The sequence below is a fragment of the Pseudorca crassidens genome, chromosome 2, assembly GCF_039906515.1.
Source record: "Pseudorca crassidens isolate mPseCra1 chromosome 2, mPseCra1.hap1, whole genome shotgun sequence".
NCBI lineage: Eukaryota > Metazoa > Chordata > Mammalia > Artiodactyla > Delphinidae > Pseudorca > Pseudorca crassidens.
Window position 1 is genome coordinate 128809486 of NC_090297.1, and position 24194 is coordinate 128833679.

Here is a 24194-nt window from a genome sequence, read left to right on the forward strand (position 1 = left end):
GAAAAGAGTGAATTCACCAAAAAAAAAAAATCTTAAATGTGTATGCACCTAACAAGACAACTTCCAAAAACTTAAACACAGATAGAACTGAAATGAGAAGTAGATAAATCCATGATTATACTTAGAGGTTTCAACATTTCTCTCACAGTAACTGATAGAAGTAGACAAAAAATCAGTACCAATACAGAAAACCTAAACACCATTATAAACCAGGTGACATAATTCACCTTTACAGAACACACTCTACCTAACAACAGTAGAAAACAATTTTTTTTAAGTGCACATGGGATATTCACCATGATACACCAAATTCTGGGCCATTAAACAAATCTTAACAAATTTATAATAATTGAAATCACATAAAATATCTTGTTGAATCATAATGGAATTAAATTAGAAGTTAATACAAGAAAGATATCTAGTAAATGTACAAATATTTGGAAATCAAACAACACACTTCTAAATTACCCATAGGTCAAAGAAAAAGCCACAAAGGAAACTAGGGGGAAATGAAATGAAAATAAAACTACAACATATCAGATTTTGTGGGAGGCAATTAAAACAGTGGTTCAAATGGAATTTATACGATTAAATGATTATATTGGAAAAGAAGAATGTCTCAAATCAATAATATAATTGTACACCTTTAAAAACTAGAAAAAGAAGAGCAAAATAAACTCAAAGCAAGTAGAAGGAAGGAAATTATTAAGGTAAGAGCAGAAATCAATTAAAATTGAGACTAAAAAAAAAAAATCATACTCAAAAAAAAAAAATCATACTCAAGAGTGAAAAGCTAAAAGCTTTTCCTCTAAATCAGGAGCAATACAAGGGTGTTCACTCTCACCACTTTTATTCAACATAATATTAGAAGTCCTAGCCAGAGCAATTAAGCAAGAAAAAAGAAATAAATGCATGCAAATTGGAAAGGAAGAAGTAAAACTGTCACTATTTGCAAATGACATGATATTACTCAAATTCAGTCAAGTTGCAGGATACAAAATCAATGCATAAAAATCAGTTGTGTTTCTATACACTAATAATGAACTATCAGAAAGAGAAATTAAGAAAACAATTCCATTTACAATTACATCAAAAAGAATAAACTACCTAGTAATAAATTTAACCAAGGAGGTGAAAGACCTGTATATGGAAAACTATAAGACACTGATGAAAAAAACTGAAGAAGACACAAATAAATGGAAAGATATTGCATAATCGTGGAATTAATCAGAAGAATTAATATTGTTAAAATGTCCATACTACTCAAAGCAATATACAGATTCAATTCAATTCCTATCAAAATTCCAAAGGCATTTTTCACAGAAAGAAAACAAATAATAGAGAAAATTAATGAAACCAAAAGCTGGTGCTTTGAAATGTTCAGTAAAATTGATAAACCTCTAGTCAAACTGAACAAGAGTAATAGAAAGAACATGAGCTACTAACATCAGGAATGAAAGAAGGGACATCACTACTGATCCCACAGACATTGAAAAGATAATAACAGAATTCTAGGGAAAACTCTATGTCTATAAATTTGATAATGTAGATGAAATGAACCAATTCTTTGATAAACAAACTATCAAACCCACACAGGAAGAAATAGATATATTTCTATTAAAGAAATTGAATTTGTAGTTTTAAGCCTTCCATAAAGGATACTCCAGGCCACATGGTGAAGTCTATCAAACACTGATAGAAGAAATAACAATTCTACACAATCTCTTCCCCAAAAAGGGGAGGCAATACTTCTCAACTCATTTTATGAGGTTGGCATTAAATGATAAAACCTGATAAAGACATTACAATTAAGAAACTTTCAAACCAATATCCCTCATGAACATAGATACAAAAATATTACAAAATATTAACAAATTGAATTCAACAGTATATAAGAGGGATATGTCACAACCAAGTGGGGTTGCTCCAAGGAACACAAGGTGTGTTCAACATTTGAAAAGCAATTGATGTAATTTACCATATCAACAGTCTAAAGAATAATAATCACATAAACATCTTACTGGATGCAGAAAAAGTATTAGAATAAATTCAATATCCATTTATAATAAAAAATCTCAGCAGACTAGGAATAGAAGGAACTTCCTTAATCTAAAAGGAGGTATCTATGAAAAACCTACAGGGAACTTCACACTTAATGATGAGACTAAATGCTTTCCCCCTAAAATTGAGAACAGGGAAGGAATGCCCTCTCTTACTACTCCTAGTCAAATGGTACTGAAAGTCCTAGCCAGTATAATAATGCAATAAAAAGAGGTAAAAGACATATACTGCGTGGGCCAAAATGTTCGTTTGGTTTTTTTCTGTAAGATGGTTCTGGTAGCACTTAGTTGTCTTTAACTTCATTCGAAACCATTTTATTAGATTGTATGTGACAGCTGTCATACCAGTGTGCATTTAAAAAAAGACATCAGAATTGGTGAATTTTCGTAGAGCCATTTTTTAAAAATTTATTTATTTTATTTATTTTTGGCTGCATTGGGTCTTCGTTGCTGTGTGTGGGCTTTCTCTAGTTGTGGTGAGCGGGGGCTACTTTTGTTGCAGTGCACGGGCTTCTCACTGTGGTGGCTTCTCTTGTTGCGGAGCACAGGCTCTAGGTGCATGGGTTTCAGTAGTTGTGGCACAAGGGGTAAGTAGTTGTGGCTCGCAGGCTCAGCACACGGGCTTAGTTGCTCCACAGCAATGTGGGATCTTCCTGGACCAAGGCTCAAACCCCTGTCCCCTGCATTGGCAGGCAGATTCTTAACCACTGCGCCACCAGGGAAGCCCTGTATAGCTATTTTAATATTGAAGATGGAAGAAAAAAAGCAACATTTTCAGGATATTATGCTTTATTATTTCAAGAAGGGTAAAAATGCAACTGAAATGCACAAGAAGATTTGTGCAATGTATGGCGAAGGTGCTGTGACTGATCGAATGTGTCAAAAGTGGTTTGCAAAGTTTCGTGCTGGAGATTTCTTGCTGGACGATGCTCCATAGTCGGGTAGACCAGTTGAAGTTGATAGTGATCAAATCGAAACAATAATTGAGAACAATCAACGTCATACCACGCGGGAGATAGCCGACATTCTCAAAATATCCAAATCAAGCTTTGAAAGTCATTTGCACCAGCTTGGTTATGTGAATTGCTTTGATGTATGGGTTCCACATAAGTTAAGCGAAAAAAACCTTCTTGACCATATTTCCACATGCGATTTTCTACTGAAACATAATGAAAACGTTCTTTTTTTAAAACAAATTGTGACGGACGATGAAAAGTGGGTACTGTACAATAATGTGGAACGGAAGAGATTGTGGGACAAGCGAAATGAACCACACCAAAGGACGGTCTTCATCCAAAGAACGTGATGTTGTGCATATGGTGGGATTGGAAGGGAGTCCTCTATTATGAGCTCCTTCCAGAAAACCAAACAATTAATTCCAACAAGTACTGCTCCCAATTAGACCAACCGAAAGCAGTACTCGACAAAAAGCATCCAGAATTAGTCAACAGAAAACACATAATCTTCTATCAGGATAACGGCAACACCTCATGTTTCTTTGATGACCAGGCAAAAACTGTTACAGCTTGGCTGGGAAGTTCTGATTCATCCTTCGTAATCACCAGACATCGCACCTTCGGATTTCCACTTATTTAGGTCTTTATAAAATTCTCTTAATGGAAAAAAATTCAATTCCCTGGACGACTGTTAAAGGTACCTGGAACGGTTCTTTGCTCAAAAAGATAAAAAGTTTTGGGAAGATGGAATTATGAAGTTGCCTGGAAAATGGCAGAAGGTAGTAGAACAAAAGGGTGAGTATGTTGTTCAGTAAAGTTCTTGGTGAAAATGAAAAATGTGTCTTTTATTTTTACTTAAAAACTGAAGGCACTTTTTGCCCCACCCAATAGATTAGAAGGTATGAAACAAAAATATTTTTATTTATAGATAACAAAATTGCCCATGTCGAAAATTTCAAAGAATCTACAAAAAAATCCTAAAACTAATAAATCAGTTAGCAAGGTAGCAGGATACATACCAATATACAAATCAATCTTATTGCTAATACAACAAATGAAATTTGAAATTTTAAAAATACCATCTACAATAGTACCAAAAATAAGTGAAGTACTTAGGTATAAACTAACAAAATATGTGCAGAATCTATATGCTAAAAACTACAAAAGACTGATGAGAGAAACAAAAGAAGATCTTAAAAATTGCAGAGACATACAGTATTCATGAATTGGAAGATTCAGTATTATTAAGAAATTGTTTCTCCCCAAACCAACATATAGAGTCAAGGCCATCACCATCAAAATTCCAGCAGGACTTTTTTTCATAGATACAGACAAGCTAATTTAAAATTTTATATGGAAAGCCAAAGGAACCAGAATAGTTTAAACACACACACACACAAATAGAAAAAGAACAGAGTTGGAGATCTCACACCACCTAATTTCAAGACTTATAGACAGTATGATAATGTCAAAAAGATAGGAATATAGATCAATGAAATAGAATTGAGAGTCTAGAAATAAATCCTTGTATTTATGGTCAGTGGATTATTGACAAAGCTACAAAAGAGTTCAGCAGAGAAATTATGGTACTTTTAACAAATGGTGCTGGAACATTTGAACTTTTAGAAGCAAATAATATATGTATTATATATATATATGTATATGTATACACATACATAAGAAATATAGATCTTGATCAATATCCCACACCTTATACAAAATCAACTCACAGACCTAAATGTAAAATCTAAAACTAATAAGATTCTAGAAAAAAACATAGCTTGCAGTCTCATCACAAGAAAAAAATTCTCTATGTCCAGTGACAATGTTTACTAGACTTATTGTGGTGACAATTTTGCAATACATACAATTATCAAATAATTACACTGTACACCTGAAACTAATATAATGCTATGTGTCAATTATACCTCAATTTTTTTTTTTTAAAAAGGAGCTTGCTCTTCTGTATCTGAGGATCTGAGGAGCCTTCCCCAATACACAAAAACCTTACAATTACCTTACCTGGAGCAGATACCTCACAAAAGACAGGATGCCCATCCTCCTCAAAACCTATCCCAAACACCCGCTATTGCCATTAGACCCATAACAAGGGTTAACTTTCAGCATGTTCTGGTGGCCTGGAAGTGGCAGCAGTTCTCTACCTATAACTGGTGCTGAGCCCAGGTTCCTAGATTTGCCCCTTCTTCCAGGGAAACACTACTTGCTCTTCAGAGTGAGTATGGACCAAGATAATCTATATATTATGTCTTCACTAAACACCTATTATAAAACAGGCTGGGGTATGCATAGTTCCCATCTCTGGCCTTGTTTATTATCAGTGGTTATATAATCCTTTGACCCACAGTTTCTGGCTCCAGTTGAGGACCCAAAGCTGAAGTACAAAAACAAACTCCAGCTTGGAAGAGAAGGTGGAAAAGTTTGTTCTCACAGAATTTGTCCCCTTGACCACTGAAATAACCAGCCTAGATTCTTAATTTTTATTCATTGCTATCAGTAAATATTTATTAAGTAATTACAACAGATTTATTGGGCAAGTAAAGCAGGTCATGTGCTATGCAATCATGAGAAGACACAAAACCAGGGTCCCCAACCCTACATAGTCCATTCTAGATGAAGAGTAAACATACACCTTTATGTTTTCACAGATTGTGTTTATGGAGCAATTCCAAACTCTCTTCATTGGGCGACATGCCTCTGTGTGACTAAATTTTCTAGGCTTGGGCAAGGTAGCTGGGCAGAGAAAATCCCCTAAAACTCAAATTATTTCTAAGGGAAGTAGGGGTTGTACTTATGCTGGAGGAGGACAAAGATAGACTTTGAAATAGCACATGATTAGAGCTTAGAGTCCATCATCATGGAACTGATCTCAGTAAGGTAAGGGTCTCATTGCTTGTACTACCCCAAGTCTCCAACTGCCCCACTAGCAGGTATTGTTGGTGACAAAGGTAAAATGCAGGATTGCAGCCCATCATTGCTGTAAGAACTACTCAGACTTTCCTGATTTGAGTTAGCTGTTTCTTTAAGCAAAAAAAGAAAAAAGGAATTTATCATATGCTTGAATAATAATGTATAAAAGAAAAAGGGGATGGGAAAGAAGAAATGTTTAGGGGAAAGAGGAGGACAAAGGGATGAAAAAGTAGAGAAGAGATTAGGAAAGAGAACATTATACTATAAGTTCATTGAGGCCATATACCAATACCTTGCACAGTGCCTTGCACTTAGAGAGGGAAATGCTTATTCAATGAATGAATGAATGAACAGGAAAAAGGGGAGAGAAACGAGATATATGAATAAGTTTTAACTTGTAAATAGCTTTAGCTCTTTAAATATTAAGCAAACCTGTTTTTATATAAAAAGACAACACCAATGATACTCCTTCCCAGCTCCTCCAATCAGAAATGTGCACTTTCTATCGCTTATCCTCTATTAATATGAATCAGCCATATAGCCTACCCAGCTCCCTTTATGACCAGGATGTTGATCCCAGAGATAGGGCCATGGAACAGAGCAGGATTGACAGATGTCCATTAGGCTCAAACCAACGGTTTGGTTTTCGGTGGAACTGTACTCCCAGCCAACACAAGATGGAAATGAAGGCTGAATACTTATTGACAATAACTGACTACATACCTTAGTGGGTACACACAAAAAATAAACCAGAGGTATAAGATGAAATTCTGCGCTTCCAATACACAAATCTAAATTTCACAAAAGGTTTTGATTGTTAATTGCAAAATAAACCTATCTGCCCACGAGGACCCTTGGAAAAGAGTGTCATTGACTGCATAATACATGTAAATACTTTGTTTATATAACCTTAATTGTCTGGCTTCCTGAAAAATGAAGGAATTTAGTTCAGAGACACTTGAGCTCAGTATCTAAGGACTGCTTTCCTTCTGCTTGGAACATAGAGATCCTTTATTTCAACAGCTAAATCCCAGCCATTTGCTAAAGATGACTCAGTGCCCAGGAAGTTCAGGAGAAAAAGTCTCAGAGAAAGAGAAACTGCCTCTGCCAATGCCTCATTTCTCCCACCAATATCTATATGCCACCTAAGTATCACCCATGTGGTCTGAAAGCTATCAAAGAGAAACAAGGCTGACAGGTCCAGAATCGAACAATAGTTACCATATGTGTTTAAGGAGAATGCTTCTATTGAAGAGCCTGAAAATTACCTCTCAAATAGTTTTTGAAGCCATGGTGTTGAAAGACATTGGCTGAGAATCTGGAGCCAAGTGTTTATTGAGCTTATCTTAGTCCATACTCACTCTACAGAGCAAATAGTGATTCCTGGAAGAAGGGGCAAATCTGGGAACCTGGACTCAGCACCAGTTATACTCAGGGACTTCTACCACTTCCAGGCCACCAGAACATGCTGAAACTTAACCCTAGTTATGGGTTTAATGACAATAGGAGTGTTTGGGGTAGGTTTTAAGGAGGATGGGCATCCTCTCTTTTGTGAGGTATCTGCTCCAGGTGAGGTAATTGTAGGTTTTTGAGGGAGAAAAAGACTCCTCAGATACAGAGGTACAGGCAAGGGGGACTAAGAGTGACTCAATATTCTCAGTTTTTTTTGAGTCCAGCCAAAACTCCTCATTTCAAGTTTTAGGACGTCATTCCTTTCTGACTAATGACCTAATGTTCACATGGAACACTTTGCAAGGCTGTGAATTCAACTGATGTAATTCTGCAATCTGCACAATTAAATTTTGCATTTGATTTTCAATAATAGCGGCCCTGTGACTATAAAAAAAAATGATCACTTTAGGGCTGCTGTGGAAGCTCTCTGGTCCTCAGACCAAGAATTGAACCAAGAGTTTAAGGTCCTGAGATTTTCATTTTCTTTCTGTAAGGACTCACTGTACTCAGAAGTATCTAACCTGCAGCAAGGCCCTTACAGTGATCACTACTGCCACTTGAGTCAGGTGCAGCAGGCACTTGAGCCCCCAAAGCACATGCACTTCATCACAGTCAACACGTGTGGTTATTTGATTGTGATGTCGCTGAATGTCGTGTATAACTAGCACTGCATCTCCCCTTGGCAAGGGGCTCAGACCAAATCAACAACAGAAAGCAATCTTTGAGAGTTTTTCTCCTAGAACTACTCCTAGTACCAATTTCTATTTCAGTTAGGGTTCAGTCAGAAACCACACAGCACTTCAAACAGAGGAAGCATAATATAAAGAATCGTTCACTTGGTGAAAAGGTGATTAGCTACTAAAAGAGCGGAAGAGAATTTTATGGGAATAGAGATGGCAAACACAGACTACAGCTATCACTCTTAAGGCCAAGGGAAAGGTAAACAAGGAGGAAACTTCAAAATGTAGAGAACGGCTGTACCAGGCTAAGATTCAGGCCTCTAAGGGGGAAGGCTCAGAAACATGTCACCCACCGCTAGGATGAAGAAGAAAGCTTCTGGAGGACATTTACCAGCTGGAACCATGTGAGCGATCCACCACCACAAGGAATACCGCCAGGGCCAGCTGTATGCTGATTCATTCACTGTCATGTGGAGAAAAAAAATCAAGATAAGTGCCTCCTTCTCCAGCTTTGAGAATCCCTTCAGCACACTCTTCACCCCCAACTGGCCAAACCCAACATCTGGCAGAGAAAAAAATGTAGTTTGCAGAGTATAGCTCGAGGGTCATAAAGTAGGACAAAGAAAGGTAGATTTGGAGCTAAAGGAAAATAAATTAATAACTGGAACACCTGAATACAGAGACTAGGAGTAAAGATGGAGAGAGATAAACAATTACAAGATATACTTGGGAGGCAGAATCACCTGTACTTGATGTCGAGTCCTTTTGGAGGTGCGTTAAAGGAGGACTCAGGATGACTTTCTCTTAAGAGAGAAGGGGAAAACTGGGGATATTCAGTCTTGTATCAAATGAGTTTGTTTGGTGGGGGAGGTGGGGAATTATGAATTACATCTTGGACATATTTCATATGTTTATGACAGAGATCAAAATGGCAGATAGATGGCAATGCAAATCTTGAGGTTGGCTTAAGATAAAAATGGGCATCAGCATGTGGTTGTTATTTAAGGTCATAGGACTAGATGACATCACTTACAGAGAAACTGTAGTTAGATAAAAGGGTCAAGGAATGTGCCTGTGAAGCTCCAACACTTAGAAATCAGGGAAAAGATGAGGAGTCAGTAAAGGAGACAGATTAACCAGTGAGAGAAGCGAAAAAAATCAGGAGAGTTTGGTGTTATGGAAGCAGAGTAAGAAGTGGTTCCCCAAAAAGTAGTCAGTTCTGTCAAACACTAATTCTATTGGATTTAACGAGATGAGTTTTAATGGGTAGAGGAAGAAAAAGAGAAAGGAACAGAGAAGTGAGTTGTAGCAGGAGGAAATGTTGAATCAAGGTAGGACTTTTAAACTGAGCTGTCTAATATGGGAACCACTAGTCACAGGTAGTTGTTGAACACTTGAAATGTGACTATTGCAAAACTGAGATGTGCTATAAGTGTAAATAATGTATCAGATTTTTAAAACTTAGTACAAAAAAGTATAAAATATCTTGTTAATAATTTTTATGTTGATTGCATGTTAAAATGATAATATTTTATATATATTGGGTTAAATAAAATATATTACAATTAGTTTTACTTTTTCTTTTCACTTTTTTAAGGTGTCTATCATAAAATTTTAAATTACATATGTGGCTCACCTTATATCCCTATTAGAACTGTACGAGGGCATGTTTGTATGCTAATAGAATGAGCAGTGGAGAAGCAGAGATTGATGCTGTAGAAAGAGAAAGAGTAAGGAAAAGAAGGAAGACATTAATAAGCTTTAGTAGATAGGGAGGAATGGGGAAACAATAATAGATTGATGGACAGACAGAAAGACAGGTGTACACAGGCAAATATTTGTCATAGTCTTTAAACAGAGACTATTCATTCTTTTTAAATGGCCATGAAGCATTGATAAACACTTATCAAGGTCTAGGTTGCAAATAAAATCTCAGTATGCTTCCAAAGGTACAGATCATATTGCAAGAAAACGAGAAATTAATAAGAAAAAGGTAGCAAACCCAATCTAATCCCATGAACATTATAAAACAGTTTTCTAATAACTCTTGGGTTAAAGTAGAAATCAGTGCTAAAATACAGAATGTTTAGAAATTTAAAAACACACTACATTTCAGAACTAATGGGATACCACCAAAGCTTAACTGAAAGAAAAATTCAGAATTTTTAGTGATCTGATTAACACATAGAAGACAAAGTAAATGATTTAAGCATTCAATTCAAGAAACTAAAAAGAGAACATCAAAATAAACCAACAGAGAATAGGAGAAAGAAACTAAGTAAAATAAAAGTAGAAATTAATGAACTTAGAAAGCATAGCAAAACTGCATAGACCTGATAAATAAAACAATAGTTTTGTTCTTGTTTTGTCTTTGAAAACTACAACATAAAAATCATTAGTAAGTAGAACCAAGAAAAAGGGAGAGGAAATAAAAACACATACAATGAGAAAGGGAATATAACCAAAAATAGATTTAAATTATAAAATTTCCAACATACGCCAATAACTTAGAAAATCTACATGAAATAGACACACTTTGGAAGATATAAATTACTAATATTGACTCTTGAAGAGAGAAAATTAGCCCAATAATCAGAGAACTTGAAAACGTACCAAAAGTTCTAACTTCAAAACAAGCATTAGTTCCAGACTGTTTTACCAGAAAGTCCAACATATCTTAAAGAACAGATAATTCCTGAACTATTTAAATTATTCAGATAATAAAAATTAGGACAAGCTTCCCAATTTACTTTATTAAGAAGTTTATCCTGACTACCAATGCTAGCAAAAATAAAATAAAATAAATCTTGTGTCATTTTCACTAATGAATAAAAATTTTTAAATCCAAAGTAAACTATTAGTAAGTCTAATTTATCAGACTTTTGACAGCAAGTAACAGAAACCCTGATCCAAATTATCTTTAACAATATGGGTATTTCTTGACTCAGCAGGAAGTCTAGAGGTAGAATAAATTTCAGGATGGGTTGTAGTTCAATCATGTTATCAAGAATCCAGATTTTTTTCCCATCTTTCTGCTCTGCCACTCTTGGTGTGATGTCATTCCTGGTCTTTTATAAACATGACTGCAATATTTCCAAGCAGCCAGGCACAATTCTCAGAGGAAGATGAAAAAATGACTCCCTTTGGTTTTCACTTAGGAGCAAGGACACTTTTCCCAGAAGTTGCCCTAGTGGATGCCACGTCTCATTAGAAAGAGTTAGATCAAATGCCTGTCCCTGAACCAATCCCGATTAATGGCATGGTTTTGTTTTAGTCTGTAGCATCAGAATCCCCTGGAAGACTTATTAAAACATATTATCGCAGGGTCCAATCCCCAGTTTCTGATTCAGTAGGTCTGGCGTGGGGCCTGATAATCTGCATTTCTAATAAGTTCCCAGGTAATGCTGGATTATCTTGGACCAATTAGGACTATCTCTGGAGCTGGAGGTAAGGTCAGCTTCCCCGAGGCACCTGGCTGGATGGAAGATGGATAGATACTCGCTTAGAACTGTGGCTTACATAGCATCTTCAACAAGGAGAAATAAATTAGTACAGAAATGGCAGGACAGAGGAAAGTTGTTTTAGGCTTCCAAGAGTGGTGAGCTGTGGGAAGGTAAATATATGTGAGGAAACTAATGGAGTAAAGTTTGCTTGCAGGTTTCTCTGGTGCCATCTCTGAGCTAAGAGTCTGTCTCCAGCAAAAGGAGAATTTATATACTGTCTTTAGGAAGAAAGAGGCAGGTTTTTCTGACTTTGATGTTTCTTAATTGCCTTCAGCTCAAAATAATTTTTATGTCAAAGAAAGAGGCATATTTTGAGGTGACATTCTGGTTTCCTTCAGTTTCCCATTTGAAACTTTATCTTCGGAAAATTTCATACATATATTTTTTTAAATAAATTTATTTTATATTTATTTTTGGCTGCGTTGGGTCTTCATTGCTGCACACAGGCTTTCTCTAGTTGCGGTGAACAGGGGCTATACTCTTCATTGCAGTGTGCAGGCTTCTCATTGCAGTGGCTTCTCTTGTTGCAGAGCATGGGCTCTAGGCGCACGGGCTTCAGTGGTTGTGGCACGCAGGCTCAGTAGTTGTGGCTCACGTGTTCTAGAGTGCAGGCTCAGTAGTTGTGGTGCACGGGCTTAGTTGCTCTGCGGCATGTGGGATCTTCCCGGACCAGGGATCGAACACACGTTTCCTGCTTTGGCAGGTGGATTCTTAACCACTGTGCCACCAGGGAAGTCCTGGAAAGTTTCATATGTTAAAGGCTGAGTTAGTCACTGCAGAAAGACTTGAGTTAGATGTTGTGAGATAAGAGATCAAGCCAAGGAGAAGAAAACCATAAATTGGAACAAGCAGAAAAGAACAAATCTAATTACATTGTCCCATATCTTAATTAATCAGTCTCTTAGTCTTGGGAATAGGTCAGTCCAGTTAAACAGTTGTGTTTCACTTAAGGAGTCAGTGTTGCAGATGGGCCTCCACCTAAATTTGGCCTCTGTACGTGCAAGCAATCAGGTATTTAATGAGGCATTCCTATGGAAATGTTTTTAAAAACAAATTTTAATGACAGGAGCGAATTATAAACTAAATTTTTTAGTCTGGAGGGCAGCCAGTAAAGACTATATCTAGATATGGGGCTTCATTTGATGGTGGAGTGAGGATGGCAGTGGCAGTCTTTGATGAATTTCCTGGTTTGTAGTTTGAATGCCTATAATGTTGGTGTTGGGTGTTCTGGCAAACTTTCTGAGTGGCCTACATAGCAGCAGGCATGAAGGATGTCCATATATCACATTTGTTGTGGTGATTTCTCTGAAGTTCATATCAATTCATCCAGCTGCAACTTGCAGTGCTTTGGGAAAAGGGCAGTTGTAGTTCTTAGTGATTCCAAGTGTAGAAGGTTGGGAGAAAAATTGAAAACAATAATTTGGAGAGCTGTAGCCAGGTGTTGGAGGAAGCTTGAAGAATTCAGGATCCAGTACAGTTTATAGGTAAATCATAAAATCTCAAAGACAATGAACAGGGCTAGAATCTAATATCCACAAGAGTGTGCCACTTTTTCTAGCACTGATAATTTTTCTGTCTACAGTAAGACAAATTTGTTTTCAAAATAAGTCTAATCTCATTAAATTTGGCCTGATTACTTATGTAAGTGCAGCAAGAATCATGACTGACCAAGGGTCTTTTGAGTTTGCTTTGCTGGAACTTTTCATAAGGAACCTCAGATTTGGGCTTTTAAAAGCATCTCAAGGCTAGGAAGCCAAGTCAAGGAGTCACCACAAGACTTCGCCTGTAACACCTATGGATTTGGGTGAATTCCTCTCTTCTTAAGGTCCCAAAAATATTCTGAGGTTCCTGGGCCTGCCAGGTAGCGATCTCCCTTACTCACTGTGAGGTGAGAACACTATAAGCAAGACACAAGTTGGTTTTTCAAAGTGGTCTTTATTAGCTCATTAAAGTCAACCTTACTTCCTTAAAGCTATCTGGTCAGATCTGATTCTATGCATCATTCTCAAATATGACATTCCAGTCAAAGCCTCAGTAATATAACCAATGCTTCCAATTGTGTCCTGTTATGAGGAGAACAGATTCTTATTGAATTTATAAAACTAATTAAACTGTCACAAAAATAAGAATATTCAGTAAGCTTTTCCAAATTCTGGAGGGATCAGGTAGAGAAAAAAAGTCATTGTTTCACCTTTGTCCACACGTTTTCCTAACTTAACAAGTTGCTGTAAGTTAGAGATAGCTAAGAGAAAAGAGGAGAACATTTTCTTAAATCTGAAAAACAAAATATTAAAGAACCAGCAATGTTCCAAACAAAAACTCATAAAAATTATAATCATCCTCATCAGTTCATTCAGTGCCATGTAATTGTTATTATGTTTAATATTGGGTTTGCAGTTTTATGAATCCACCAATTTTTCCATTAGAGTTCTGAAAATTCATACCCAGTACAAGGGTGTGATATTAAAAGTTATCAGAATTCTGTATTCTAGAGTATTTGTCAGGTTCCTTTCCATTAATCTCTTTGAGGACAAGCAATTTTGGATCATAGCTGCTTGCAAAAGCTTTCAGGAAAGCATCAGAGTAAAACAATAACTGTGAATGACAAAAGACTTAAAAATAGCCATGGTTAAGGATCTAATAAGAGTTCATTTATATACAATAGACAAGAAAATTTTGTTATTTATGTGACATACATTTTAAGATGATAACTGGAATTTGACTATAACATTATACCAGGACATTTCAGATTGCTAAGAATTCCATACAATTTCTGGAACACTTACATTAATAATATATATCCACACAAATATAACCCAGAAAGGCCAAACATCACTTCTTACTTGACTATGCGTCCCATGTAATTTGACATATCAAATAAGCCTAAATAGTTTAATATCTCTCTTTTTATAAGGAGAGAGAACAAATCTCTTGAGATATTCTGGGGCTCTCCAAAAAATTCCCAAAGTTAGTTCAAGGTCAAAGACTTCATTTAGAACTTGATTTTGGGAAGTTTGTCAAAAATGTCAAAGGTTTAAAACACAGGATTAAATAGGATCACAGGTAATTGTGACATGATTAACCAAAGTGACAACTAAGGATTTTGAAGGCAAATACAGAACATTACGTAGCTGTTAAAAACAAATGAACAAAAATCCTTAGCTCTTTTAATATTGAGAAAATTCAGTTTTTGTTAAGTAATCAAAGCCCTCTTAAAGACAACAATAAAGCACAGAAAATAGATAAGACCAAAAAAAAATCAAAAAAACAAAACATGGTATCCTAGGTAGGATTACTTAAAAGGTAAAGAAAGTTTTATAGTCTCTTATTAAGAGCAGACCAATAATTCAAGAAAACTTTGTCATTTTAACAGAGAAATAAAATTAAATTTTAGTTTTGCATAGGGACACTACTGATTGTGAAGCTTATTTTTTAAATCCTTATAATAATTTCATTTAATTTTTAGCCAGCTTGATTACATAAGATAAAGTTTTCTCTCTCCTTCTTTCTCTTCTTCCCAACTTTCTATATCCATTTAGTTTTTGTCCTTTATTCTCCTCTTTTTAAAAAAATTCTGAACCAACTTTAAATAACCTCTAAACTAGGACAAAATTTCTTTCCATTTTCCTTAACAAAAACACAACTTTATACCTCATATCTTTTTTTTTAATCAAAATCATATCCTACTTTACTTGTATACTTGCATGCATAGTTTTTGTTATTATTATTTCTAGTACTTTTAGTTACATGTGTTGATCTAAATTTTTAACTCTTAGTAATGCTAATTTTCAGTGAAAACTAAGAATCAGGCAATTGTGAACTGTTTGTCACATACTAACTTCTGTAGTAGACTGGAAAATTTATAAATACATCATTTCATAATTTCCAGATGCATATGAATTTCTTAATAGACTTCTTTTTTTCAATGTGGCTAGAAGAATATGTTATTAACAGACCTAACTATCTCTTTTCTCTCTGTAATAAGAAGCTAAAATTAGATATGTTTAGCATTTACTGTTTCAGTATTTTATCTTACTTGGAAATGACCTAGATATTCAATGAATATCATCATTTAATTTAATTTATTGTAACTAAGGATTCAAGTTACCAAAAATATTTTGGAAACTACGTTTAAGCAGACATATTTTATAAAACAATCATTGTTGAAAATGAATCACATATATAAAATGAATATATATATAAAAAACCACAAACATCACGGAAACAAAGTATCTAAAAAGTTAAACATGTGGCTTTTCTCTCTCTCTCTCTGTTTACTTCTGTGCTTTACAAACATTAAACAATTTATTTTTATTATATTTTTGTTCTTAGATTATGAATTCATAATTTTATAACTAAATATGTAATAGAGACAACATAAGCCCATTTGACTAGTCTTAATTTATATAAGCACTTTTTTAAAGCAAATTAAATAGAGCTCTTTTACAACTTACTTTTGGCAATACCATCTGAAGGTAGAAAAGTATCACATATACATAGCATACATACACAGACATACATAAAGATACAGACGCAAAGAGAAACCTTACCGTTTTCATTTGCAAATTTTGGCCATAAGACATGTACGAGAACACAAAACTCACTAGTTTATAAAAGAACAGTTGGATCCAAATTGTGTTTCTGGCAGATGGAACAAGTTAAGGTTACCCACTCAGATCACTAAAGATTTTTTACTAATATTTGTGGAAAAGACTTTTAGCATTTGCATTTGCCCTTGACAGGTAATCTTACGGAGGTTTATGGGCTAGATTTTGGTCAAGGAAGCTTTCATAGAAGTTCATTTTTAAAAAAGCTTCTTCTTACTTTTTACTTTTTTTTGTATATAGTCTAAGGTAAGAGTCCAACTTCATCCTTTTGCATGTGGATGTCCAATTTTCCCTACACCACTTGTTGAAGAGACTATCTTTCCTCATCAAGCGGCCTTGGCCCCCTTGTCAAAGATTATTTGACAATATATGTAACGGTTTTTTCTGTGTTGTCTATTCTATTCCATTGGTCTATTTGTCTGTCTTTGCCAGTAACACACTATTTTGATAACTATAGGTTTGTAACATGTTTTGAAATAAAATAAATAAATAAGACCTCCAACTTTGTCCTTCTTTTTCAAGATTATTTTGTCTAATCAACATCCCTTAGAATTCCATATGAATTTTAGGATGGATTTTTTCATTTCTGAAAAAAATAACTTTGGGACTTTGATAGGAATTGCACTGCATCTATAAATTGCTTTGGGTAGTATTGGCATCTTAAGTCTTCCAACCCATGAAATTGGAATGTCTTTCCATTAATTTGTATCTTCTTTAATTTCTTTTAGCAATGCTTTATAGTTTTCAGTGTAGACATGTTTTAAACTTTTTATTTGTATAAATTTTTAAAGGTTACTTTCCATTTACAGTTATAACAAAATATTGGCTATATTCCCCATGTGTACAATACATCCTTGAGCCTATCTTACACACAATAGTTGTACTTCCCACTCCCTCACTCCTATACTGCCCCTCCCCACACACACTGGTAACCACTAGTTTGTTCTCTATATCTGTGAGTCTGCTTCCTTTTTTGTTATATTCACTAGTTTGTTGTATTTTTTAGATTCCACATATAAGTGATATCATACAATATTTGTCTTTCTCTGTCTAGCTTATTTCGCTTAGCATAATACCGTCCAAGTCCATCCATGTTGCTGCAAATGGTAAACTTTCATTATTTTTTATGGCTCAGTAGTATTCCACCATACATATATACCTCATCTTTATCCAGTCACCTGTTGATGGACACTTAGGTTGCTTCCATACCTTGACAATTGTAAGTAATGCTGCTATGAGCATTGGGGTGCATGTATCTTTTCAAATTACTGTTTTGGGGATTTGGGGATATATACCCAGGAGTGGAACTGCTGGGTCCTATGGCAGTTCTATTTTTAAGTTTTTTGAGAAACCTCCATACTGTTTTCCACAGTGGCTGCACCAATTTACATTCCCATCAACAGTGTACAAGGATTCCCTTTTCTCCACATCCTTGCCAACATTGGTTATTTGTGTTCTTTTTGATAATAGCCATTCTGACAAGTGTGAGGTGACATCTCTTTGTGGTTTTGATTTGCATTTCCCTGATGATTAGTGATGTTGAGCATCTTTTCATGTGCCTGTTGGCCATCTGCATTTCCTCTTTAGAAAAATGTCTCTTCAGTTCTTCTGCCCATTTTTTAATTGGGTTGTTTGTTTGTTTTCTTTTATGTTGAGTTCTATGAGCTGTTTATATATGCTGGATATTAATCCCTTATAGGTCATATCATTTGCAAATATTTTCTCTCATTCAGTAGGTTGTCTTTTCATTTTGTCGATGATTTCCTTTGCTGTGCAAAAGCTTTTAAGTTTAATTAGGTCCCATTTGTTTATTTTTACTTTTATTTCCTTTACTTTAGGAGATGGGTCCCCAAAAAATATTGCTACATTTATGTCAGAGTGTCTGCCTATGTTTTCCTCTAGGAGTTTTGTAGTATCCAGTCTTGCATTTAGGTCTTTAATCCACTTTGAGTTTAGTTTTGTATAAGGTGTTAGAGAATGTTCTAATTTCATTCTTTTACATACAGCTGTCCAGTTTTCCCAGCACCACTTATTGAAGAGACTATCTTTTCTCCACTGTATATTCTTGCCTCCTTTGTCGTAGATTAACTGACCATAAGTGTGTGCGTTTATCTCTGGCCTCTCTATCCTGTTCTATTGATCTATGCATCTGTTGTTTTTGTGCCAGTACCACACTGTTTGATTACTATAGCTTTGTAGTATAGTCTGAAGTCAGGGAGCCTGATTCCTCCAGCTCCATTGTCCTTTCTCAAGATTGCTTTGGCTATTTGGGGTCTTTGGGTCTCCATACAAATTTTAAAGTTTTTTGTACTAGTTCTGTAAATAATGTCATTGGTATTTTGATAAGAACTGCATTAAATCTGTACATTGCCTTGGTTAGTATGGTCATTTTGACAATACTGATTCTTCCAATCCAAGAATACAGTGTATCTTTCCATCTGTTTGTGTCGTCTTCAATTTCTTTCATCACTGTCTTATAGCTTTCAGAGTACAGGTCTTTTGCCTCCTTAGGTAGGTTTACTTCTAGGTATTTTATTTTCTTTGGTGCGATGGTAAATGGAATTGTTTCCTTAATTCTTTCTGATATGTTGTTGTTAGTGTATAGAAAACACGGTATATTAATTTTCTATCCTGCAACTTATCTGAATTCACTGATGAGCTCTAGTAGTTTTCTGGTGGCATCTTAGGATTTTCTATGTATAGTATCATGTCATCTGCAAACAGTGACAGTTTTACTTCTTCCTTTCCTATTTGGATTCATTTTATTTCTTTATTAAATAAATATTTTATTTCTTTATACCAAAAAGATCATACACCATGATCAAGTGGGATTTATCCCAGGAATGCAAGAATTCTTCAGTATCTGCAAATCAATCAATGTGATACATCACATTAACAAACTGAAGAATAAAAACCATATGTTCATCTCAATAGATGCATAAAAAGCTTTTGACAAAATTCAACACCCTTTTATGATAAAAACTCCTCAGAAAGCAGGCATAGAGGGAACACACCTCAACAAAATAAATTCCATATATGAAAACCTCACAGCTTTTCAACAGTGAAAAGCTGAAAGCATTTCCTCTAAGATCAGAAATAAGACAAGGATGCCCACTCTCGCCATTTTTATTCAACATAGTTTTGGAAGTTTTAGCCACAGCAATCAGAGAAGAAAAAGAAATAAAAGGAATCTATATAGGAAAGGAAGAAGTAAAACCATCACTGTTTGCAGATGACACGATAGTACATACATGTTTTAAATTTTAAACACAAAAATTCCAAGTGGTCACTCGTAATAAAGTACCTTGAGTTGTTACTTTAACTTTATAATCATTGAGCTATTGTTGCTTACTTCAAATCTGTTGTTTAAATGCAGGAATTATTACCTCAGGAGTTGGAGACAGAAACTGTGCTAGAAGACAGCTTGAACCACAACCAATTCACTCTTGAAATAAATGAGGTCTATATACAGAGAGAGCTGATTATATAATGGAGAATTCTCCAAATTAACTTCTATGTAGAAGACCTTTTTAAAAATAAAGGATAAGTAATTAAAATGTGCCAATCTGCAGCTAAGGTATATACATTATTAAAACTCAACAGTGACTGCAGCAATTGTTTATGATTTAGACCAGCATCAAGATTTGTCTAAGAGTACAGTATCACTAACATTGCTTGGAACAGCCAGATCTTGGTGATAATAGCAAGCAGGTTAATATTATTATTATCATTGTCACCATCTTTAAATTCTCAGAAAATTCATAGCTTGATTGCCTGTACCTGGGGAGGACTTCTCTCACCACCCAGCTTTAGTTCACCCTGGCATTAGGCCTCAAAGAATTTAAGTTTGGGAGCTAGCAGGCTATTAGTATCCTGTGTAAAGTATCCTTTAATGACTAGATAGGTTATCTTGCACCCTTCAGCATCAGTCATCTGCTGCTCTGCTTCTAGAGTTCCTGCCACTCTCCACTCTTCTCCTGGCTGTCTCATGGCTTCTGCTTACTACCTTACCTGACCATCTTTCAGCTTCTACCCCTACTGTGAACTGCTGTCTGAATATGTTTTCTTGCAATCCAGCCACCCAAAGAAGATCCAATAATAAGGCATTGTGTACCAGGCCCCCACAAGCTGTTAGGCAGTCTGTAGGGTGATTGCCTTTGAGCCAGACACCCAGTCCTGTGCAACCACTGATGGCAAGAGTGGCAGGGCCATGTGGTCAGTTTTCCTTAGGAGGAGTCTGGGCAAGGCAGGCATTCAGATTGGTTCCTCTCCAAAACACTTCTTTTTTTTCCCCTTTTTCTTTCTTCTTCCCTTTCCCAGCTCCTATGAATTCTTTGCTCTCTGGTTTCTCTCTTTACCTTTCCCCTCCTTCCTCTCTATGACAATCTCTTTCTCTCTCTCTCTCTCTCTCTCTCTCTCTCTCTATATATATATATATATATACACACACACACATACATACATACACACACACACACACACACAGATATGAAGCTTCACGAATTGATATTCACTGCCCACTCTGTAAAAATCTTAATTTTTTTCCTTTAGAGCATCAGGCCTTTTATGCTTAACTAAAAGCAGAAAAAAATTGGTTAACTTAACTCAACATCCTTTAAGCAATTCCAAATTGGCTTTTGGTTTTTATTATATCATGCTTTAAAATCTAATCCTTTAACCATTTATGAGTAAATTTTCCCCCCAAAAAAATCATAATTTGTGAAACTTACTAAACAGTCTCTTTCAGTGTAAGCAGTAAACTTTCAGGAAGAGTGCTTTATTTGAGAAAAGAAGTGTCAGAACTTACTGCTCCAAAGCCCCTCTGAGAACTATTCATCGTTTTAGCATTTTAAAAGCTGTTTTGTTTTCATTTTTACTCCCACGTATCCTATTGGGTTGGCCAAAAAATTCGTTCAGGTTTTTCATAGGATCTTATGGGAAAACCTGAATGAACTTTTTGGCCAGCCCAATACTTTGCTTTCTTTCCAGGTTGGAGGATATGATAGGGAGGAGTACCCACATTAAACATGATAAAGAAGAGCAGTGGAGAGATTATCAGCCCCACTCACACAGCAGGTTGATAGCACTGCCCTGATCAGCAGTTTCCTGTACTCCAATACCTCTTTCTATTTTTTTTTTTCTGAAAAGAAAATCAAATTTAACAAGAAAGCTTTATAAGAATTGTTTTAAAAACATCATCCCACACTCCTAACATTAATTTCAAATTTTATATATCTCCTCCCACATGCATAAGAATTTTTACCTAGCTACAATTATAACCAGGGACACATTGCTCTTTTATTTCCAGCAGAAGGTAAGTTTTATATATCTCCTCCCACATGCATAAGAATTTTTACCTAGCTACAATTATAACCAGGGACACATTGCTCTTTTATTTCCAGCAGAAGGTGGACAAGAAGCTTTGCTGTGTGGCTGTAGGAAGGTGCCCAAACGCTTCTTCAATACTTTGTGCAATCTAGCTCCACACCACTATGTCTAACAGGTCACAAATATTTATCAATAACACATGGTCTAAGCTTTAGGAGTTCACAACCTAGTGAGAGAGGAGACAACCTAATGTACTGTTGTTCTTCCAAATGGCCATTGCCAATCCCTTCACCTTTTCCTTCAGTCCGTCCAAAGCAGTAAGGACAGAAGAGACTATCAATCAGCCAACAGTCAGAGCCCTCTGAAAACCCCTGCAAACCCTTCCTTCCTGTCAATCAGGAGTTAATTCTAAGGACTTCAAGTTCTCCCCAACCCTGCCAGCTGTCAGAAGACATTTTTTTCTGATAAAGCCTCCGCCCTCTCTGCAACTGTCCCTTTTCCACATTCTGGTCTCTCCCTGGGATGCCTCCCTGGCCCCTCCTCCTTTCTCATGGCACTTCTTGCTTTTCCCTCTACAGTGGGGCTTAGCCCACTGTAGTTTAAGGTTGGAAGCTAGCAGGCTATCAGTATCCTGTGTAAAGTATCCTTTAATGACTAGATAGGTTATCTTGCACCCTTCAGCATCAGTCATCTGCTGCTCTGCTTCTCGAATTCCTGCCACTCTCCACTCTTCTCCTGGCTACTACATCTTCCTTCAGTGTAGTACAGAGGTTAAACTCAACTACCTACAAGAGTCAGGCAGGACAGTTGGTGTTCCTTTGACTTTGTCTGCATATTAAGTATATGGGAACATTCTCTACTTTTACAAAGAAACATGCTCTACCTTGTTCCACATTGAAACATATGGCCTTTAGTCAACCTTTAACTTTTACAATTTTTGCCAGAGATAGGGTTACATTAGGATGGAACTCATTTTCCTCCTAATTCTAACCTAAGAAAAATAACAGGGCAAGAGTGTGGTTAAACTGCCAATAGACAATGTCAGTAAGTGGTGGGGCATAGCTTGGAGTCAAATTAGTTTACAGATTAAATTATAGTAGCTTCACAGAGTTTTCCAGAGTGGCTAAGAAATTTTTCCAGTAATCTTACTACAAGTCTTTGTTCAGAGGAGAACTTGGAAAGTATGATTAGCATGCCCACACACAAAAACATCACTATGATGAAAACAAATCTTAGTATGTGAGTCACTTCTCTTAACACTGCCCTGTGCCTTTTTTAAGCCTGAGGAGCCCCACCCAGAGAATTTTTCATACCTTTGGACTCTAACAATCTGGGACCCTCCCCTCCCCCCAACCCTCCATCAGCATTTACGTTTTTTTCGTAACTGTATGTACGTCTGCTTTCCCTGTATGAGCAGAGACTGTATCTCTTCTCTGTATCACCAGGTCTGGCACAGTGCCTAGCAAACAGTTGGCAAAGCAAGGGTTATTGCATAACCTACTACCATCATCCAAATAATAGCTACCATTTCCAGAGCACTTACTATGGAAACTAAAATAGTTGTGGAAACATATGCAGCTAATAACTGGTTGTTTTGGCCTCGAAGTTGGGAGCTCATCCCCAAAAAGGAACACTCTAGGCACAATGGCAGCAGTAACTACTTATGGTTTACCTACATTACCCTGGAGGCTTTTCCAGACCAGACCACCCAATAGAAGCAGCACCTCAGTTACCCTCTAGCACATAATCTTATTTTCTCTGAATAGGATTTACTACTGTCTAATATATTCTTGGTTAAATAGGTATCCCTCACTATAATGAAAGCTCCAAGAGAACAGTCATCTTGGCTACCTTGTGCTTGGCACATAGAAAGTAAATAAATGAATCTAAACTTCCCACTTCCTTGGGTGGCAGAGTTGACTTGCACACAATAGATCACAATATGTTTTAAAATTTATATTTAAACTTCAGGATAATTGTGTTGAATATCTTATGGTTCATAATGAACTCTGGGAGTGGAATAAAAATAAAAGTTTGGTCACATTCCCCCAAGCACTTACTGATATGGGTGCTGGAATTTTTGCTGCAACAAGCAAGCCACTTCCTCTGACGCAAGGTGCCCCACATGCTTGGGTCTTGCCACATCCTTTGATACAGAAATCAGGATGGCTAGGCTGGCTGGGGCGCTCAGGATGCCAGACGCTCACACTACTAGAGCGGGGAGTGCAGGGGTCGCCAGAACCCTCTGCCAGGAGTCGGCCGTGAGTGGGTGTGCAGGAAGGTAGCAGCGGATTCGTGTGGCTCCTCAGGGCGGCTGTCCGCCTTGGGGCTCCCATTCCTACTGCGTTCCGCTTCCTTTACTTCCAAAGCCCAGAACGCACCCCCAAGCCTCCAAACGGCGACGTCACTGAGTTCCCTGTCACGTGAGGAGAGAATGATAGTGTCCACAGGCTCCCGGCAGGGCAGAGGCCTAGCGAGGTGCCGAACCCGGCACAGGTCCGTCCTCCCCTAGCCCAGTCCCAGACTCCCGCCGGTTCCGGACTCTCGCTCCCGCCCACGCCAGCCGCGGCCCCGCCCACCCCGCCCACGGCCTGGCCCCGCCCCTTGTCCCGCCCATCGCTCCCGCCGCGACTCCGTCTATCTAGGCTTTCCTTTAGTCCCGCCCACCCCGCCCCTCCCG

General features: G+C 36.8%; 1 long non-coding RNA gene across 1 annotated transcript; it reads right to left on the minus strand.

Moving 5' to 3' along the window:
• Positions 1-2831: 2831 nt before the first annotated feature.
• On the minus strand, positions 2832-24075 carry LOC137219714 (uncharacterized). The gene is made up of 3 exons (XR_010941220.1): positions 23575-24075; positions 8430-8539; positions 2832-3778 (listed from the first exon to the last, which is right to left on the minus strand). It is a non-coding gene; the product is annotated as an uncharacterized lncRNA (long non-coding RNA).
• Between the last annotated feature and the right edge of the window lie 119 nt (positions 24076-24194).